The 14,575-nt window shown below is 41.5% G+C and overlaps 1 protein-coding gene across 11 annotated transcripts in view; it reads right to left on the bottom strand.

Moving 5' to 3' along the window:
* Positions 1 to 14,575, bottom strand: part of LOC137093805 (R3H domain-containing protein 2) — a 142,931-nt gene that overhangs the window by 116,644 nt on the left and 11,712 nt on the right. Inside the window, exon 1 of one of the 11 annotated variants that reach the window (XM_067458701.1) lies at positions 6,155 to 6,296. The exons of 9 other annotated variants lie outside the window; for them this stretch is intronic. The gene's annotated coding sequence lies outside the window, so the exon portion shown is untranslated. Of the gene's footprint in view, positions 1 to 6,154; positions 6,297 to 14,575 lie in introns of those variants that run through there. One more of the 11 variants, XM_067458702.1, reaches the window with a different exon arrangement.

The following is a 14,575-nucleotide window of genomic DNA, read 5'->3' on the forward strand; positions in this document are numbered from 1 at the left end:
GTGTGTGTGTGTGTGTGTGTTAGCGTGAGGCTCAGGAGGAGAAGCACACAGTTAGGGCTCTGAAGGGGAACATTGATGTCTCTGTGATATAACCACAATTCATAATGAAACTCTCCGATTTAAAATGAAGCAACATCGTAAATATTGGTCAAAACAAGTGTGCATTATTTGTCATACTCCAGCTTGAATTTAAACCGATGATAAAAAATTGTTTTTAAAGGAACACTCCACTGTTTTTAGAAATAGGGCTTATTCAACTTCGTTCCTACATTTAGATATGTGGGCAAATGCATTTTAGTCTCAGAGCATGCTTTGTTTTAGTTTGGTAGGGTCGCCGCTAGCTTAGCTTAGCATAATGAATGGAATCCTATGTTGCCAGATAGCATAGGTGAAGTGTTCCTTTAAGTATAAAAAAATATTTAAAAATCATTTTTGAGTTAGTTCACCCAAAAATTAAAGAAATTAACCCAGCACTCACCCTCGTGTCGTTCTAAACCCGTTCATCTTTAAAAACCCAAATTAAGATTTAATAAATAAAGAGTTTTATGAAATATGAGAAGTTTCTGTTTCACCATTGACAGTCCACGCAACTACCACGTTGACCCTTCATAAGTTCATAAAACTAATCCATATTAATCAGCCAGTTTAGTCCAAACTTTCTGAAGAGACATTGTCACGCAATAACAAACATAATTGGTTTTTGAAGATCAAACGTGATGCGTAACTCGAGAACGGACCTCATTGGTCCTTGAGGAAGATCAAACGTGATGCGTAACACGAGAACGGACCTCATTGGTCCTTGAGGAAGATCAAACGTGATGCGTAACACGAGAACGGACCTCATTGGTCCTTGAGGAAGATCAAACGTGATGCGTAACACGAGAACGGACCTCACTGTTCCTTGAGGAAGATCAAACGTGATGCGTAACACGAGAACGGACCTCACTGGTCCTTGAGGAAGATCAAACGTGATGCGTAACACGAGAACGAACCTCACTGGTCCTTGAGGAAGATCAAACGTGATGCGTAACACGAGAACGGACCTCACTGGTCCTTGAGGAAGATCAAACGTGATGCGTAACACGAGAACGAACCTCACTGGTCCTTGAGGAAGATCAAACGTGATGCGTAACACGAGAACGGACCTCACTGGTCCTTGAGGAAGATCAAACGTGATGCGTAACACGAGAACGGACCTCACTGGTCCTTGAGGAAGATCAAACGTGATGCGTAACACGAGAACGGACCTCACTGGTCCTTGAGGAAGATCAAACGTGATGCGTAACACGAGAACGGACCTCACTGGTCCTTGAGGAAGATCAAACGTGATGCGTAACACGAGAACGGACCTCACTGGTCCTTGAGGAAGATCAAACGTGATGCGTAACACGAGAACGGACCTCACTGGTCCTTGAGGAAGATCAAACGTGATGCGTAACACGAGAACGGACCTCACTGGTCCTTGAGGAAGATCAAACGTGATGCGTAACACGAGAACGGACCTCACTGGTCCTTGAGGAAGATCAACCGTGATGCGTAACACGAGAACGGACCTCACTGGTCCTTGAGGAAGATCAAACGTGATGCGTAACACGAGAACGAACCTCACTGGTCCTTGAGGAAGATCAAACGTGATGCGTAACACGAGAACGGACCTCACTGGTCCTTGAGGAAGATCAAACGTGATGCGTAACACGAGAACGGACCTCACTGGTCCTTGAGGAAGATCAAACGTGATGCGTAACACGAGAACAAACCTCACTGGTCCTTGAGGAAGATCAAACGTGATGCGTAACACGAGAACGGACCTCACTGGTCCTTGAGGAAGATCAAACGTGATGCGTAACACGAGAACGGACCTCATTGGTCCTTGAGGAAGATCAAACGTGATGCGTAACACGAGAACGGACCTCACTGGTCCTTGAGGAAGATCAAACGTGATGCGTAACACGAGAACGAACCTCACTGGTCCTTGAGGAAGATGAAACGTGATGCGTAACACGAGAACGGACCTCACTGGTCCTTGAGGAAGATCAAACGTGATGCGTAACACGAGAACGGACCTCACTGGTCCTTGAGGAAGATCAAACGTGATGCGTAACACGAGAACGAACCTCACTGGTCCTTGAGGAAGATGAAACGTGATGCGTAACACGAGAACGGACCTCACTGGTCCTTGAGGAAGATCAAACGTGATGCGTAACACGAGAACGAACCTCACTGGTCCTTGAGGAAGATCAAACCTGATGCGTAACACGAGAACGAACCTCATTGGTCCTTGAGGAAGCTCAAACGTGACGCGTAACACGAGAATGAACCTCATTGGTCCTTGAGGAAGATCAAACGTGACGCGTAACACGAGAACGAACCTCATTGGTCCTTGAGGAAGATCAAACGTGATGCCTAACACGAGAACGAACCTCATTGGTCCTTGAGGAAGATCAAACGTGACGCGTAACACGAGAACGAACCTCATTGGTCCTTGAGGAAGATCAAACGTGACGCGTAACACGAGAATGAACCTTACTGGTCCTTGAGGAAGATCAAACGTGATGCGTAACACGAGAACGGACATCATTGGTCCTTGAGGAAGATCAAACGTGATGCGTAACACGAGAACGAACCTCATTGGTCCTTGAGGAAGATCAAACGTGACGCGTAACACGAGAATGAACCTCACTGGTCCTTGAGGAAGATCAAACGTGACGCGTAACACGAGAACGAACCTCATTGGTCCTTGAGGAAGATCAAACGTGATGCCTAACACGAGAACGAACCTCATTGGTCCTTGAGGAAGATCAAACGTGATGCGTAACACGAGAACGAACCTCATTGGTCCTTGAGGAAGATCAAACGTGATGCGTAACACGAGAATGAACCTCATTGGTCCTTGAGGAAGATCAAACGTGATGCGTAACACGAGAACGAACCTCATTGGTCCTTGAGGAAGATCAAACGTGATGCGTAACATGAGAACGAACCTCACTGGTCCTTGAGGAAGATCAAACGTGATGCGTAACACGAGAACGAACCTCATTGGTCCTTGAGGAAGATCAAACGTGATGCGTAACACGAGAACGAACCTCATTGGTCCTTGAGGAAGATCAAACGTGATGCGTAACACGAGAATGGACCTCATTGGTCCTTGAGGAAGATCAAACGTGACGCGTAACACGAGAACGGACATCATTGGTTCTTGAGGAAGCTCAAACGTGACGCGTAACACGAGAATGAACCTCATTGGTCCTTGAGGAAGATCAAACGTGATGCGTAACACGAGAACGAACCTCATTGGTCCTTGAGGAAGATCAAACGTGATGCATAACACGAGAACGAACCTCACTGGTCCTTGAGGAAGATCAAACGTGATGCGTAACACGAGAATGAACCTTACTGGTCCTTGAGGAAGATCAAACGTGATGCGTAACACGAGAACGAACCTCATTGGTCCTTGAGGAAGATCAAACGTGATGCGTAACACGAGAACGAACCTCATTGGTCCTTGAGGAAGATCAAACGTGATGCGTAACACGAGAATGAACCTCACTGGTCCTTGAGGAAGATCAAACGTGATGCCTAACACGAGAACGAACCTCATTGGTCCTTGAGGAAGATCAAACGTGATGCCTAACACGAGAACGAACCTCATTGGTCCTTGAGGAAGATCAAACGTGATGCGTAACATGAGAATGAACTTCATTGGTCCTTGAGGAAGATCAAACGTGATGCGTAACACGAGAACAAACCTCATTGGTCCTTGAGGAAGATCAAACGTGATGCGTAACACGAGAACAAACCTCATTGGTCCTTGAGGAAGATCAAACGTGATGCGTAACACCAGAATGGACCTCACTGGTCCTTGAGGAAGATCAAACGTGATGCCTAACACGAGAACGGACCTCACTGGTCCTTGAGGAAGATCAAACGTGATGCGTAACACGAGAACGGACCTCACTGGTCCTTGAGGAAGATCAAACGTGATGCGTAACACGAGAACAAACCTCATTGGTCCTTGAGGAAGATCAAACGTGATGCGTAACACCAGAATGGACCTCACTGGTCCTTGAGGAAGATCAAACGTGATGCCTAACACGAGAACGGACCTCACTGGTCCTTGAGGAAGATCAAACGTGACGCGTAACACGAGAACGAACCTCATTGGTCCTTGAGGAAGATCAAACGTGATGCGTAACACGAGAACGAACCTCACTGGTCCTTGAGGAAGATCAAACGTGACGCGTAACACTAGAACGAACCTCATTGGTCCTTGAGGAAGATCAAACGTGATGCGTAACACCAGAATGAACCTCATTGGTCCTTGAGGAAGCTCAAACGTGCTGCCTAACACGAGAACGAACCTCATTGGTTCTTGAAGCTCAACCGATGTATGCGTTGATGAATGCTTATATGTGAATAAAAGTCATAATTCAATCTGTTCATCTCCCTTCAGAAAATGTGGACTAATGTGTCGATTTATAATACTGATTAGTTTTACGATCTCTTTATGAACTTTTTGAAGAGTGATAGTTGCAATAGCTGTCAAAGGAGGGACAAAGTCTTATGGGTTTGGAATATGAGGGCGAGAAAATGACAGATTTAGTTTTTTGGATTACCCCTTAAATAACCCTTTAAATCTCAGTTCTTTTATGAACAAAGTTATTGTGACTCTCCCCTGATGTCCTGCACGTTCTCATCTCCTCCACTCACATAGACGTTTGTTTTTGTGAAATGTGGGGACTCTCCATAGGCGTAATGGTTTTTATACTGTACAAACCGTATTTTCTATCCCCTTACACTGCCCCTAAACCTACCCATCACACACACACACACACACACACACACACACACACACACACACACACACACACACACACACACACACACACACACACACACACACATACACACACACACACACACACAGCCCCTAAACCTACCCATCACAGGAAACATTCTGCATTTTTACTTTCTCATAAAAAGTGGGGCCATGGGTAATGTCCTCATATTTCACCCTCTCCTGTAATACCTGTGTCATACCCATGGCATTATACACATTTAAGTCCTCATATTTCACAAAAACATGCCCACACACACACACACACACCTCTCATCAGATGCGACAGAGAGCAGCGATTCGCCCCCGGTGTGGGAGACGAGGACGCAAGGACACAGTGAAAGGGAATTCCTCATTACCTCAGCAAACACACTCCCTTTATCGACCTGCACACAAGTGGGCAGTCACAGAGCACACACACACACACACACACACACACACACACACACACACACACACACACACACACCCACGACCGACTGACCCACACTGAAGCCTGTCACTCATCAACATGCACACTTCCAGAGTCAGGAAGCCCTGCATGCACTGCCAAAAATGCTCTTCTTATTTAGTATTTTTGTCTTGTTTCCAGTCCAAACATAATATTCTTAAATCAAGATGCATTTACTAGATCAGTAAAATGACATAAGATATTTTTCTCGCTTACAGTGAGTTTTTGCTTAAAACAGGCAAAATGATCTGCCAATGGGGTGAGAAGAAAAATAATCTTATTTCTGTTCAGGACGAAAACAAGAAACCAGATCATTTTGCCTGTTTTAAGCAAAAACTCACTTCATATGTCGTTTTACTGATCTAGTAAATGCATCTTGCTTTAAGAATTGTTAGATATTTAGACTGGAAACGAGACAAAATGACTAAATAAGAAGGGCATTTTTTGCAGTGTGCTTCCTAGCATCATTCAAGCGGAAAATAATCCCATAACGTTCACAAGACGATTCTGCACACACAGCTCATTCACCTCCACCTGACGTCAGTGAATGATGTCAAAACTCACGGCAAGAGTGTCAGAGAGCTGCGGCTTTCCTAACGCAGACCTCGATGCATTTTTAAACAGGCTTCTGAGAAACTTCAGTGCAACTCTCTGACCCATTTTCACCCGTCACGCGCCTCACTGGGCTATGACTACATTTCCCACAATGCACCTGATGGTTTAGTCATAAGTAGAACATTTAAAAATTGCAGATAGATGTGATAAGCACGCCTTTACTGAGACTTTTCACATGCATGCATGCTTGCGCACATGCACCACACACACACGCACACGCACACACACACACACACACACACACACACGCTTACTATATCGTCTGCTTTATCGCTGATCTCCCCGCATCATTAGGTGCTTGCAGCTCTTTTCTTGCGAGCGTATTTCAGTCTAACAGAGAACAGACAGTTCTCCACCTCTCCGCTTAGTTTTCTCCCTCGCTTCGTTTCTGACGCCCCCCTGCTTTTTCTGAATGAAGCACAGCCTCTCTCTCTCTCTCTCTCTCTCTCTCTCTCTCTCTCTCTCTCTCTCTCGAGCATGCGCTCATTTACTCATCCTCCCTCCCGTCTCCATCACTCATTCATTCTCAGACAGCGTAAATGCACTGATAGGAAACTCAACACTCATGAAAACGACGCGCTAGACAAAAGAACGTGTGTATCTGATAAACACAATTCTTCCACTACATGACATCATGACGTTGCGTAAACATATCTGTACGGATTTTGAGATAACCGCGTGTATGTATACGCCGAAACGAACCATTATGCGTGTGTCCTCAGAATGTAAATGGATTTATAAACATACTAAATTATGTTTTTTCAAAATGTAAAAATGCAGAATGTTTCTTGTGGTGGGTAGGTTTAGGGGCAGTGTGTGTGTGTGTGTGTGTGTGTGTGTGTGTGTGTGTGTGGGCATGTTTTTGTGACATATGAGGACACAAATGTGTATAATGCCATAGTGTTGTCACGATACCAAAATTATGACTTCGATACGATATCAGACTAAAATATCGATATATCGATACTAAATCGATACCACAGTAAAAAAATAAATAAATAAGATAAGATGCTTAATATGACAACAGAGCTTGTTATTATTCATTGTTATTTTTTACTAAAAATTCATGTGGCCATTATTGATCAATTGATCAATTACTATTAAAATTCTCTCACAAATTTTTGCTATCTCAATGTATTTTTTACAATGGGGTAATTGTGTTGCAGTAGCTTACACACAGCACAAGAAAGCTTGATTTCCAATGGTAAACTGAATTAAAAAAGACGAGTAAACAGTAATAAAATAAGAACAAATAAACAGATTACAAACAATAGCACAAATAAATACAATAGAATAGAAGATACAAATTAAACAGACTGCTTTATTTTTCAGGTAAGTCTAACATTCAGATAAGAAACTGAATTAAAAAAATGCATAGTAATTACATTTAAAACAACATTGAATAATGTTCTTTGTAAAAAATTCAATAGCGGACAGATGAAACTATTAAAGTTACACAAGTTGATCAGTCAAGAGCAGTTGATCGTTTGTCTTTTTGTAGTTTGAATAGCAAATGACTGCGGTCCCTTTAAGACTAACGGACGCATGGATCCTAAACACTGCTCCTGTTACTCGTTCTTCCTCAACTGTTTGCGACTGTGGTTACGTTAATACTCTTCCAGATGTGCACTGATAATTCTTTGAGTGTATTTGACCAATAATAAGCTGGAAAAGGAAGCAAATGTTTGCACTTGTATCATGTCAGAGGCGGCTTTATTACGGTAGGCTATGTGTGTGTGCGCTTCAGATGTGGAGCACGAAATCTGCGGGGATTAGTAGAATTAATTTATGTGCAGTCCCGCGCGAAATTCAGACCGATCACACACTAACACTAACACACTGTCATGAGGAAAAAGTCCAGCAGAACCCGCGCTCGCCGTGCTCAGAGGTTAACCGGGCTGAGTGAGAATATGCCGGTGTGTGTGTCAACTCGCTGACGGTCAGAGAGGATAGCGCAGCTGATATCGATACTGTAAAAACTGAGAATCGTATCGTTTCAGATATTCCAGTATCGATATATATCGAAATATCGATATTTTTGACAACACTATAATGCCATGGGTATGACACAGGTATTACAGGAGAGGGTGAAATATGAGGACATTACCCATGGCCCCACTTTACAAAAGGCTTATAAATCACACAGGAGGAGTTTTTATGAGAAAGTAAAAATGCAGAATGTTTAGTGTGTGTGTGTGTGTGTGTGTCTGTGTGTGATGGGCAGTGTAGGGGATAGAATGAAACGGCATTGATAAACACACTAAAAAACGATTATGCATCTTGATATCACGCCAAAATGGCGTACGAATTGGCGTGTCATACATACGCCATTTCATGAGATCAGTCTGACTATAGATTTAAAATGGCATATTTCAGGGCCCTAGACTGCGACCAAGTGGTGGCATTTTGTGACCTTTTTTCCTGCTGGTGTGACTAAATTTTATTAGAGGTCTCACTAGCGCCATTTCTGTTACATATGAAAAACGTCAAACGGAGCGAAAGCAGAATCGCGCTACTCATTTGAACGCGAGCTCGCACATGATATATCATATAACGATAAACGTTCCTATTAAAAAAGACATTAAACGATAGATCGTGAAATAAATGTGACGATATGTATTAGGGGTGTCGAAATTAATCGTTTTGTTTGATGCATCACGATGCAGACGAGGACGATTCGATATCGGTTAAGAAATAGATCATAACCGGTTATAATGTTACGTCACGTACATGTGGCAAAGGAAGGCGAGACGCAAGTGAGAGTGATTAAAAATGCTCCAACTACTTTAAAAATCGACATCTGGGCACATTTCGGCTTTTATGGATAACCTGGAGAACACGCTTTGTGTGAAAATCAAAACTATGATTTATCAAAATGATTTCATTTACACTTGGGCACATTAATGTGTCTCCGCAAAACGGATATAAATCCGATCTTCAATTCCTGCACAGTATGCAGATTTAATCGTCAGTTTAAGTTCACGTCACGTCAAAATAACAGATATGAGCTGCATTTTATTAAGCAACAGTTAATATCACAAACCATTAATTTCACGGTTGGATTGCGATTTCCATCTTGGGGAACAGTCTCGACGAGTCGAGCGATGAACGCTGTGCTAAGTGAGCGGGTCGATAGGAATTAAGTTTGTGGAATCTATGGAAAAGCATGAATTATGTCTGTTTATTAAACTATATGGTTGACTAACTACAAGGGGAGAAGGCGTCCCATATGAGATTCCAAGTCTGGAATCGAGAAATGAAAGACTCGTCGAGACTGTTTTCCAAGATGGCTGCCGTCTGTAATCGTGTAATGTACTGTCTTTATAAAGTGTCTTCTTATTAAACTGTTTGTACAAAGTTCTCAGTGCTTCGGTTTGCATGTAGGGACCCTCATTATGCTGCCGTGTTAGTGTGAGGCTATTTTGAGCTGTTAGTGGTATTAACTAGCGGTTTAATTTCACTTATTCTATGCCCCATATACAAGCGCTATAAGCTAATCTGCTTTTAGAGATAAAACTCTTTACATTCGATTTTCATGAAACCGCATCCCAGAGAACGATCTACTCACTAACCATCTGTTAATCACCCCTAGGGTCATTTCTCACCGGAGTTGGCCTTTAACATTTGTAAAAGCAATGCTACAAGCAAATGCAAACTTGCAGAAGATGAGGAAAATGCTCTTTTTGACTTAAGGAAGTGTTGAGTGGGTCACTGATGTGAAATCTGACCATCTGGGACGGCGCGTCAGAGAATGCCGGTCAGCGTAGCGCTTTATTGCAGATCAATAGCAACTGGAGATGTGTTTGTGCTGTCGGTTTGTGTTGCTTTTACTGTCCATCTCCAGAAACAGGACAGACATTACTGATGGAAACAAGCCTTCCTGCGCTCACCTCATCCTGGAGACTTTCTGTCATGTTTATAGCTCCGCACAAAAGTTTAAATCTGTTACACTGCAAAAAATGCTCTTCTTACTCAGTATTTTTGTCTTGTTTCTGGTCTAAACATCTAAAAATCCTTAAAACAAGAAACATTTACTAGACAAGCAAAAGTAATTGTCTTGTTTTGGGAAAAATAACTCAAAATGAAGAGAGTTTTTGCTTAAAATAAGATCAATAATCTGCCAATGGGGTGAGAAAAATAATCTTAATTCAAACAGAAAACAAGATTATTTTTCTCACCCCATTGGCAGATTATTTATCTTATTTTAAGCAAAAACTCTCTTCATTTTGAGTTATTTTTCCCAAAACAAGACAATTATTTTTACTTGACTAGTAAATGTTTCTTAAATGTAAGAATTTTTAGATATTTTGACTAGAAACAAGACAAAAATACTGAGTAAGAAGAGCATTTTTTGCAGTGTATGGCATTTGACGGTGTCTTGCTCCAGAGCTTGGCTGACTACAAACAGTTGCTGTATGGAAAGTATCTGCACTAATATCTTCTAAACTTCACCATTTGCGCTCCAACAAACAAAACAACAGCTTGGAGTGACATGAGCGCAAACTGAGGCTAAACTATTCTTTTAAAACTAAAAATGCACCAGTATTTTCAATGAAAATAATTATTTCCGGTTGCGAAATGAGTTTTGAAGTGCCGATATCACTGACAAAAAAACTGTGATGTTTAACCCTTAAAAATAACTATCGTTCTAAAACATTTCATATCTTTTAAACTGCTAATCCTATCTGTGAAATGTACTGTAAAGAGGAGAATCTCAGCTTTTCAGAAGCATCACATTTCTCACAATTAGGGCTGGGCGATATGGCCAAAAAAAAAAAAAGTCCCAGATTTTTTGCCAAAAAATTATTAGATTTTTTTCCCCCTCCTACTTAAAATCAATCTGCATGACAAAGAAATTGTTCAAAAGAAGTTTTAACTTTATTTTGTTTAGGTAAAATATTTGCGGCTTGGTAGAAGTGCCTACCTGGGGTGCAAAACTTTCAGCATGTGAATAACCCAGACAGTAAAAATGGGCACCATATCTTTTGCAATATACAGTATACATATCAAAGGTTTATAAATTGATATGCAGATCAAAATAACTTATTAACAACAGTAATGTGCCAAAAAAGTATAGGGAAAATTTAAATGTTATGCTCTTATTAAATATAGATTAATGTTCTTCAATAGTCTTACACTGAACTGACCGACAGCTTCAGTTATTATTAAAGGAGCTCTTTATTTGCTTTCTGTGTAATTTAGTTTTTCATGAGACTTGGTGACTTCGTACTTTCTCCATATATTAGTGAGTGGAAATGGCTAATAAATCAATAAGCGCTCTTCTGCTGGTTATAGTGGTGGGCACTGCATATATTTTTTTAATAAAAAATGCTTGTTTGCCACAAAAAGACTATTTCTTTCACAAGACCCCTTTAAACTTTTAGTTTTACAAACAACCGCATTAAAAATAGCATATTTTGGATATTTAGAGCTTTGAAGTGCTGGAAATAAGTGCAGTAAGTGTACAAATAAGTGTACGAAACTATTGGAAAGTGCTTGAAGTTCAATCTCAAAAGGTCGTACGAATCCTGAGATAAATAATGACAGCAACATTAAATCCATGTGGTTTTACTACAGTAAATCATGGTGAATGTTCGCTCATGTTGTCATACAAACGCGCGGGGGAGGGCTGAGCCTGCGGATTTTAAAGAGAAAACCAATTTTCATTCACAAAAATCGACATAAACTACAAACTCGAATTAATCGATAAAATCGATTTATCGCCCAGCCCTACTCGCAATTAGTGATCGACCGATATATCGGTTTCCCAATATTTTCCTCCGATATTTAAGCATTTTCCCATAATCGGATATCAGTTTTGTAATAGCGGATTGTGGACGTTTTGAGAATTGCGTACAAGCACGCCATTAAAGGACTGCGTCTGAGGGAAGAAGAGCCAACAACAGTGTTCAAAGATAAAATAACTTGCATTCCTTAATTAATAAACTTTATGTAGCCACTATGAGAGTAAAAAACACAGACATATGAATCCATATTAAACCCTGTGGCTCGTTGATGTCACGAAAGAAGACACGAAACCATTGGTTTGTGTGAGAAACACAACAGTATTTGTGTTTTTTTTTTTCTTTCTCAAATACAACACTGTGTCCAACAGGCTGTGATAGATCACTGGTGAGAATATTTGTTCAGAATAAATTATTTATATTTATAACACAAAAATCATATTTTTTCCAGACAAGCAACTTTTTTTGATTCTGACAATTGAATAACCGATTCTTCTCACACACTCTCTCTCTCTCACTCACACACACACACACACACACACACACACACACACACACACACACACACACACACACACACACACACACACACACACACACTAAACATTTTAGTTGTGGTGCTCCTACATTTTTGCAGGTACATTTGGATTCGCTTTAGGGATGTTAACCAATGACGGTTTGACCGATGGTTGACTGGATCAACGTTAACCGATCCAAGTTTTCAGTTGTCGGTTAAAGAAAAAAGTTGTCTCTAAATTAGGCTATTATAGACAGTAGACTAAACGCTTTTTGTGTGAAGTGAACAAATCCCTCACTCCGTTTTTCATAACTCTCCTGTTTGTACTTAATAAACCAATATAAACATTTGGCGTGAGGTCACAGCGTTTGGGTTTGCGCACTCACAAGGTTTGCCAAAAGTAAACACTCGAGGTTAGAGCCAGAGCAGACGGCAGTATGAAGCGTCATTCCCCATAAGATGGGCTTACATTTGGAAATATATTACATCTACATTTCAGTGGTAACACATAAGGTGATCATCTTTCTTTATTATTGTTAGCACTACCTCCAACTAAAGCAGCGTCTCTTCGGAGCGGTCATTTCCTTAAATGAGCCGCGGCAATGTTACAAATGAGCTTCTAACGCCAGACAAACGCTTTCTTTTTTAACGCGAACGCAAACCATTTCGAAACTAAGGAGCCATTTGTCCTCCGATTACAAACAAGCTCCTCGGCGGCGCGTTTCGCACTGTAGGGGATTTTAAAAAAGTGACGTGAGTGGAAGGGAGGCGGCGGCTTCGGGACAGTGTGTGTGTGAGAGCGGGAGGAAGAGCGGCAGAGATCATAGAGAGAAGCGACAGATGCGAAATTGTAGGCGTGGCTCGCAGCTGTTATTTCTACTAGCACAGTATATTATAAACCAATCGGTTAACCGGTTTCAACCGGCTAATGAGGCTCGGTGGTCGGTCAAGAAAATGTTTCGTTTTCACCATCCCTAATTCGCTTACTGGATCATTGGACTGAAAAAACTGCTTCAAATTATCCAGTCACAAACTAACCTGTGGAAAATGTGCAATGGAAATAAACTCCGGCACAAATGCACACAAATAAGCATTTATATTTTGAGTGCTTGTGTTAAATTGCTGCATCAGTCGTTTCAGATGATTAAGCAAAAAAAAAAAAAAAAAAAGTGACGCATTTCAGAAGCAAAAAAAACAATACCTATTTAAAACTTTTTTGGGGGTTTTGGCAAAAAAAATGTGTTTCAGTGCATCACTATTTAAGACCAACTAGTTTTTGAAAGTGTGTAGTTTTGCACACACACACAGGGTCAATGAAACATGGTGGTGTCCCTGTGCGCCTGTCTCACATCTCAAGGCAGAAAACTGACGGTTATCCTCCGTAAGAGCTCCGAATCTTAGCATTACCCCCAGTCACTGCCATCCAGCAAACATTAATAATTCACAAGCAGAAATCCACAGGGAGCGCTGGTCGTGCCGAAAGCAGCGAGGAACAGAGGGAAAGAGCTGAGGAAACAGAAAACCAGGACAGAACAACAGATGAAAAGATGAAATGAATTAGAGGAAGAAAGGTGTGAGATGAGGAAGGAGAATCTAATGGCATCATGGATCTGAGCGAGCGGATGGGAGGGAGAGAGCACATGCTCGCTGCTCCATCGGGCGCTATAAATAGCTCTTCAAATCTCCCAAGAAAAAACACAGCATTACTGCCAGTGTTGCTGCAAACCCAACACAAGACGGACCAAAAGCACACACACACACACTATAACACAACACAATCACGCACAGGACACGGAGGCCATGTTCAGGTCCACAAACGATCCTGATAAGACTCCTTATCAATATTACAGCAGTCCTTCCAGCTAAATATGACCGAACACACGGCATCTCATATGTGGGCGGACTGCGCCAAACCGCATTAGAGTCCACAATGCACACAAGTGCAACTTTACACGCACAGCTCGAGATCTGGGGAAACTGATTATTAATATCAGAAACCCATGAGACGTGTGCATTAAGAGCGCTTATGCAAGAGGCATAATTAGTCTCTCAAGGTGTGATTATACACCAATGAGGTCTACCACATGTATCCGACGGTTGACTCAAAACATGGTTAACACACGCCGCAGAGAGGCGTTGCAACAGGTTTGATGGGCCGCAATACCAACAAACATGTGGAGGAAACAATTCGCCAACAATAAAAATTAGGGGTGTAACGATTCGTTTTAACAACGATTCGATTCGTATCACGATTTGAGGTTGTCGATACGATTCAAGGACGATATTGGTTAATTTAGAACGATGCGATCCGAAATGATTCAGTGAATTGAAACCTTTTAGCCAAAAATTTTAATCATTGTGACTCAAATAAATACGTGCAGGTGAAGTTTCCTAGATTCCTGTTGTTTGGTATA

Source organism: Pseudorasbora parva, chromosome 12, assembly GCF_024679245.1.
Source record: "Pseudorasbora parva isolate DD20220531a chromosome 12, ASM2467924v1, whole genome shotgun sequence".
Classification (NCBI taxonomy): domain Eukaryota; kingdom Metazoa; phylum Chordata; class Actinopteri; order Cypriniformes; family Gobionidae; genus Pseudorasbora; species Pseudorasbora parva.